Source organism: Amblyomma mixtum, chromosome 7, assembly GCF_055824585.1.
Source record: "Amblyomma mixtum isolate Tamu chromosome 7, ASM5582458v1, whole genome shotgun sequence".
NCBI lineage: Eukaryota > Metazoa > Arthropoda > Arachnida > Ixodida > Ixodidae > Amblyomma > Amblyomma mixtum.
The window spans coordinates 94,496,554-94,504,102 of record NC_143018.1 but is presented as its reverse complement, the minus strand read 5'-3'; positions in this window follow the sequence as shown (position 1 = coordinate 94,504,102).

Below are 7,549 nucleotides of genomic sequence, written 5' to 3'. Positions count from 1 at the left end.
CTCCGCAGGTCTCACATTTGTCACCTTTTTTATCGTCTAACGTGGTTTGAAATAACCAGACAGGGTTAACGAAATTTCCGGCCTGTAATCGTCGCCAGGCGATGGCCTCTGTATTGGTTAAGTTTGGATCTGGTGGTGGCATTAGACGCCTGCCTAACCTGTAGTGCACGGCGATTTCCGCGTACGTTTGCAAACGTTCGTCCATCCCCTGGGGGTCGGGCGGCTCTACAGTTACCCGGAAGTAGAGATCTCGGGCTAACATGTGGGCCGCCTCGTTACCGGGGACGGATGTGTGTGCTGGGACCCAAATTAAGGTGATCTTGCGATCAATTTTGGCTGCGGACAGAATTCGAGCCGTTTCTGGCGAGACCCTGCCCTTTCCGATGTTGCAGATTGCTGTTTTGCTGTCACTAAGAATCAAACTAGCCTTGGTTCCGGCGCAAGCAAGCGCTATTGCGACCTCCTCGGCCGTATCTATGTTTCTACTCCTAATGGAGGCGGCAGCGACTGGTGCACCTCGGCCGTCGACTACTGAGGCGACCGCCGCCCCCGACCTGCCACTCGCTGCGTCCACGTAGGCAACCTCATTTGCCCTGATATTTCCGGCCCTTTTAACCAGCGCCTCCGCCCTCTTCTCCCGTCTTTCCCGGTGATGTTCTGGGTGCAGGTTGCGGGGGAGGGGGGGAACGATGATATTCTCGCGACATTGTGGCGGTAGGGCGACCTTGTCGCATATGCCCCTATCTACTTCAGCGTCCGTGCATGACTATCGGGTATGGGAGTGTGCGAGTTTGAAGCCTGCGCCAGAAAGTTGATTGCGTGGTTGATAGCGAAGGGTTAGGAGGTGCGTATATCTGTCTGTTGGAACGATAGTGTTGTAGGATGTCACTGAAATTTAAAAGGCAGTCCCCTTCGACGGAGGAGGCGGTGTGCTCACCCGGCCGGAGGGTAAGATCTCGGGCGAGGGCATGCGCCTCCTCGTTTCCGGGTAGTCCGGCATGTGCTGGCGCCCAGATGAGCGTTACGGTTCTGGAGGGATTCCAGCGTCGGAGTATGCTGCTGGCTTGCCGAGAGATGCGACCAGTGCTATAATTTAGGATTGCTGTTTGCGAATCGGATATAATTTTGGTAGCGGCTGAAGAGGAGATGGCTAGAGCGATAGCCGCTTCCTCTGCCGTGGTTATGGATGAGGTAAGAATGGTTCCTGCCGTGATGGGGCGGCCGTCACTGCGAACAGCCACTATAGCTGCCTGTGCGCCTGATGCGTAGAGCGAGGCATCAGTATATGCTACATTGGGATCCTCTCCGTAAGCTCTGTGTAGTGCTAAGGCCCGGGCCTCTCTGCGCTTTTTATCGCGCTCCGGGTGCATGTGTTTAGGGAGGGGGGGTATCTGAACTGCAGCTCTTATGGGAGTGGGGATTGTGTCAGTGCCGGGTATAACGCCGACAGGCGATATGCGAAGAGACTGCAGCAGAGCTCGTCCTGCAGGGGTGCGTGTGAGTCTGGCTAGTTGTGCCGTTTTGGTGGCCTCACAGAGTTCCTCGAAAGTGTTATGTATTCCTAGTCGAAGAAGGCGCTCTGTGGAAGTGCATGGGGGAAGGCCTAAAGCTGTGCGCGTACTGCTCCGAATGAGGCCGTCTAGGCGTTCTCTGTCTTTCGCTAAGAGGGGCAGATACGGTAGTGCATATGTTATTCTACTGGTGATGTAAGCCTGTGTTAGTCGAAGCGTGTTTGGTTCCCGTAGGCCCGATTTTCTGTGTGCCACACGTTTGATGAGCCTAGTGGCTTGTTGTGTGTGCGTTTGTAGCGCTTGGATCGTGTCAGTGTGAGTGCCAGAAGTAGTGAGAAAGATTCCCAGTATGCGAACCTTTGGCACTGTGGGAATCGGTTCCTTGCCCAAAACGAGCTGAATATTGGGTGGTGTGCCAGACATTCGGTGGGGTTTGTATATGAAAAGTTGCGATTTCGTGGGGGAGCATGAGAGCCCTCTATCATGGACGTACGTGCAAATGATATTTAGTGCTGTTTGTCATGCTGTAATGTCATCGGCATAGAAGCTGAAGTGTAGGTTAGGTATCGACTTGAGTAATTTAGGTAATCCCATCATGGCTATGTTAAAGAGAGTCGGAGAGAGGACCGCTCCCTGTGGGGTGCCTCGTGCTCCGATGTTGATGTCGTTTAGGAATGCGAGCCGAATGAGAGATGGGCCGTGCGATTACTGAGGAAATCGCGAATGCAGTTGTACATGCGTTGTTCAACGTCGAGGGATTGTAGGTTCGTTAGGGTAGCCGCGTGGGTAACGTCTACTCCTAATATGGCTTTCGTATCCTTTGTTTTGGGTTCCAGTATCTGATGTTGTAGTTGGAGGAATACATCCTGCGCTGACAATCCTGGTCTAAAACCATACATGCTGTTAGGGAGGAGCTCATTATCCTCCAAGTAGTTGCTGAGTCGCGTCTGAATGACATGCTCGAAGAGCTTGCCTACACATGAAGTAAGAGAGATGGGTCGGAGATTAGTATGGTGAAGCGGCTTGCCTGGCTTGGGCAGAAATACAACTTTCGCTGTTTTCCACTGAGGAGGTAGGGAACCGTTTTGCCAGCACTCGTTGAAATAGGCTGTTAAGACTTCGATAGAGGGGGTGTCCAGATTTCGTAGTGCCCTGTTCGTGATCCCATCCGGTCCCGGAGCGGAGGATGTGTTCAGTTTGTGGAGTTCTGCCCTTACCTCAGCTTCTGTAATAGGCTGGTCTAAGAGTGCGTTTGGGGCGCCTTCGTAGTCGGGGTGAGTTTGGGCAGGGAATGGTGGAAGGTAGAGGTCTTTAAGCTGTTGTAAGAGGTCCTGTGGTTGAACTGTACTGCCATGACTGAGTTTAGTGAGGTTATGATTCTGGGTCGTTTTGGACTGCGTTGGGTCTAGAAGATGCCTAAATAGGCGCCATGTCTGAGAGAGACTCATGTTTCTATTCAGACGAGTGCATAGGTCTCCTAATTTTGCCTCATCAGAGTGGTTGCGTGCTTCTCTATTTCTGCATTTAGTCTACAAAGTCTTCTTTTAAGAGTTCGGTTCCACCGTTGTTTATGCCAGCGGCGCTCAAGTCCCGTTTTTGCCTCCCACAAACGCAAGAGGCGTGTGTCTACCGCCTCACTGGGGCAATCCGGGGGGGGGGGGGGTAGTGCGAGTAACTGCACGTATATCCTGTTGTAGTTTTGTGGTCCACGCCTCTATGTCTGTTATGGACGTGTGCGTTCTATTGCTTCGGCATTTTCTGAGAGATTCCCAGTTCGTGATAGTTGGGTGTTTAGGGGAGGGTTTGCCAATTTGGCTATGGAGCGTAATCTCTATAATGTAGTGATCGCTGCCTACATTTTCATTAGTGTTGCACCATTTTGCATCAGGAATGGAGTGTGTGAATGTGAGATCTGGTGTGGTGTCCCTGCTCACACTTGTTTCCACACGAGTGGGGTGATCGGAATCAGTAAGAAGTGTGAAGCCTTCCTGCTGTGCGGACAGCCAGACTCGGCGGCCCCTTGGAGTGTCTGTAGGGTACCCCCATGCTGTGTGTGGGGCATTGAAGTCCCCTACAATTAGCAAGGGTCGCTTATGCGCAAGTTGTTTGACAAGTGAGAAAAGCAGTCGAAGTTTGGGAGAGCCCTTTTAGGGGGGCTATAAATATTGAGAATAAAGAGACTGTGGGATTTTGGGTTATTGGGTACAAGCTCAATGCAGATATGGTCGATGTCGCAAACGGGGAGGCTGTGCACCAATACGGGACACGTACGTTTAACAATAAATGCTACGTTGTGTGGTGCCTCCGATGAGGGTAAATAAGGCGTATATCCCGGCAGGGTAATGCGATTAATCGGTTCCTGTAGCGCCAAGACATCCGGGCCTGAAGCACGTTGTAGAAGTTGTCGGAGGATCCCTCGTTTTCTCCCAAAACCCCGGCAGTTCCACTGCCAGACCGTGCATAAAGGTTTAGAGGGCGCCATCATGTGGCAGCGATGGGAGTGCCTATTGCGTTAAAGTGGGAGGAGTATGACTTATGTTCGGGGTTGGGGGGTCCTGATGCTCTGGTGTCTTTGGTTTGCGCTTACGATAGGGGTGTCTGTCAAATCCAGCCAGATGCTATTCTATTTCCTGAAATCTGCGGGCTGTGCGTTCTGCATGCTCTTCCAGCGCTTTATGGAAGGTTGTAGAGATTTGGACGAACATTTGATCGATTTTTTGCGAAAGCGCTGCTTCAAGCTTAGTTACTATGGTGTGTTCAATACGTTCGACCAGGCGAGCTTCTAGCCGAGCACAGAGAATGTTTTCAAGGCGATCTATCACTGCTTGGAGGTCTGCATCCGAGAGAGCTACGCTTGTTCTAGCGCTATTGCTCGGGGAGGGTAGCGGTTCGAGATCGGGCTCTGGGTCCTCATGCATGGGTGCGGTGGGGGGATGGTCATTGCTTTGAGGGTAAGTGTCTTGTTGATTTGGTGAGACAGGATCGTGAGTGGGGTTAGAAGTGGGGGAAGGAAGTGAGGAAGAAGGGGATGGTCCCCCAGAGGTAGCACTTAGCTTGGCTTCCAGTAATGCGATGCGTTGGAGGAGCATGGCGTTTTCTTCTTGCAGCCGCCGTTGTGCTGCATTCTCCGGCGTTGAGGTTGGCTGTATTGTGCTGTGCGCCGGCGGTGTAGAGCCTCGCGGTGACTGCGCCACTTTCTGCGCCCATGTATCCTGCTTGCTTGCGGTGGACCCCGTGAGGTCTTGCTGCGGCTGGGTAAGTGCAGGCCAAGACGACGGATGCTGGTCTATTTGTTGGAATGCTTGCTTCGCAGGGTACTGAAGCCGTTTTGTGCCTGGGTTCCGTGCCTTGCAGGGTCCTGTGCCCGTGAGGTGCGGGCCGTTGCAGTGGATACACTTAGGTATGCACTGTGGGTCAGTACTGGGATGTTGTGTCCCACATCTGGGGCATAGATGAGTCTGGTAAGGGACAGACGTCGTAACAGTGGCCCGGTTGCCTACAGTTCGTGCAGGCGTCTGGGCTACCTCTGTAAGGCGTGCATCTGTAGATGGTGCCCATGCAGTTGATGGCGTAGGGGACCTTGTCCGCGTCGAATGTAATGAGGATGGAGTTGGTCTTCCCCATTTTGCGTGCAGCCAAGATGGTGTGGTTTGGATTCCCTTGCACGATATATTTGTAGATTTCCTCGGGCGTCTCTTGATAGTAGGCGTTCGTCAGTACTCCTCTAGTGGCGCCCGGGGGCGGTGCCGCATAAGCTGTGCACTCGTACCGTGTGTCGTCGATGGACAGGTGGGTGACTCCTATCAGGTGTTGAACGGTTTCGGTGTGCGTTGTGGCTATGGTAAATGTATTGTTGGTTGGGTGGATACGCAGCACAGCGTCGGCTGGCAGAGGCTTTGTTAGTTGGGCTTGAACTGCAGCTCGTATTTTCATTCCGGGCATGGTAGAGAGCAGGAGCTCACCTCGCGGCCGGAAGACAACCCTGATTGCCTCTAACGGCAGGGGCGGTATTCGTCTGTTGCGCTGGGAGACGAGGAGAGAAGCACGTGTGATCGGCGGCGCCCGTTGCGGCGCCGCAACGGCGTTTGTCGCGGCGGAGAGCTGGGCGTTCCTGCCGTTTGGGTGAGCGTTGCCGGCGGTGCCAGGCGTTTGAAGCGGTTTATGGGTAATTGCTTCAATCGCTTGCCTTTCCGCCCGAGTCTTGTACGAACGGCCCAACGCAGCGATCCAGTCGCCGGACTGAAGTTCGTGTTCTGGGACGGTGCGTCCCTCCACCTGGATCTCCATGGGGAGGCCGGGCTCGCCGGCTTGGCGCGTTGGTGAGGCTGCCGTCAGGCTTATCTAGGTGGCGTTCCGCGGCTGCACAAAAACCGGGCCGGAATCCAGGAAAGGAAGAGTTCAAATCACACACCTGGACTTGCGAATCCCTGGAGATGTTTGGCGCTTGCTTGGACAGTTGGTTGGCCGCTGTGATGAAAATTTCCGGAGAAACACACACATTTAGCCGGAGCCCATGTGCAGAGCGTCCGACCCGCGTTGCCCCCTGGCGGCGTGGCCTGTCACTCCCCTGTCAAGTGACGGAACTCTCTAGAATGTTCGACACAATGTCTATGAAACGTCCAACTATTAATGATGGTTAATCATAGTTGAGCATGACGCACATTTTGTGACACTAATGTATGGTTAGCGCTAGTTAACCTGACCTTAACTAGTACACTGATTAATTAGTGTTAGTTAAATTGCAGGCGCAGTGCACAGTCCCACATGCAACCTGTTAACTGCTACTAATTACCAATTAGTCATCTAGTCATTCAGTACAATGACATAATCATGAAATTCCTTTATTTAATGTTCCAATGTCTTTCGATTGCACCCGATTAACTAACGATTGGCTGTTGATTGGCGTATGCCCATTTAAGGCATGCATCCGAAGCTCGGACACATATGCTAACACATCTTGGCCAGGAGAGTATGAGGCATTAAAGGCATTGGCGTTAAAACACACAGTGTGTGGTGGTGGTGGTGAAGAGCATTTATTTAGTAATTTACAGAGAGGTGCTCGGGGAGAGGCCCCTAATGGGTCTCCCCCTTACAATACTAGGCGGAGTCCCTCATTCCGGGATCCCGTTGGTCGAGACCGCTACACAAGTCCGCCGAACCAGGGCCTGTTGGGCCGATAGTTCCTGGCAGCTGAGCAGGGCCGCCTCCCAGTCCTCTCGGGTAGGGGAAGGGGTGATTGGGGGGAGAGAAGGATTTTTTCTGCATGCCCAAACCATGTGGAAGGTGTCGGCCACCTCCCCACAGAATGAGCAGCGGCCGTCAAAAGAAGGATTAAAGTGCTTGAGAACCGCCGGGCACAGCAGGGTGTTTGTAAAGAGCCTGAGGAGAATTCGTTCGCCAGCTTTACCCAGTCCATGCATAGGAACTGGGTATCGCCGGTGTTCGGTACGATAGTGCTCAGTAATTTCTTTAAAAGAAAGGAGAGGGCTGTGATCTGGGTTAAGCTCCTCCCAAGGGACGCCTGGTGCCCGGTGAGTGAGTGCGCGGGCTGCCTCATGGGCGGCTTCGTTACCTGGCATGCCTTGGTGGCCGGGGACCCATATGATTGAGCGATGAGCTGGATCGCCGTCGCGAGTACTGCGGTGTAAGATTTCTTGAGCGAGTGGAGTGATCCAACCGAACTCAAAGTTACGACAGGCTCCGCGAGAGTCTGTTAGAATGAATTTAGAGTCGGGATGGGAGGCTGCGAGGGCGATCGCCACCTCCTCCGCATGCGTTGAGTTGGGTGCTCTGAACGAGAGGCCGTCCACCTGTTTTCCCTCGTGTATGACTGCAGCCGTGTACCATTCCCCCCTGGAGCGGTTGGGTCCTGCAATATCGACGTAAAAGACGTGTTTTTTTGAGCCATAGTGGCGGCGCAGGGCATTCGCCCGCGCCTGGCGCCGGCCATTATGGTCCTCCTTGTTCATCTTAGTCGGAAGGGGTCGAACGTAGAGGGCGCTTCTCCACAGTTCTGGCACTCGAACCCGTTCCATGGT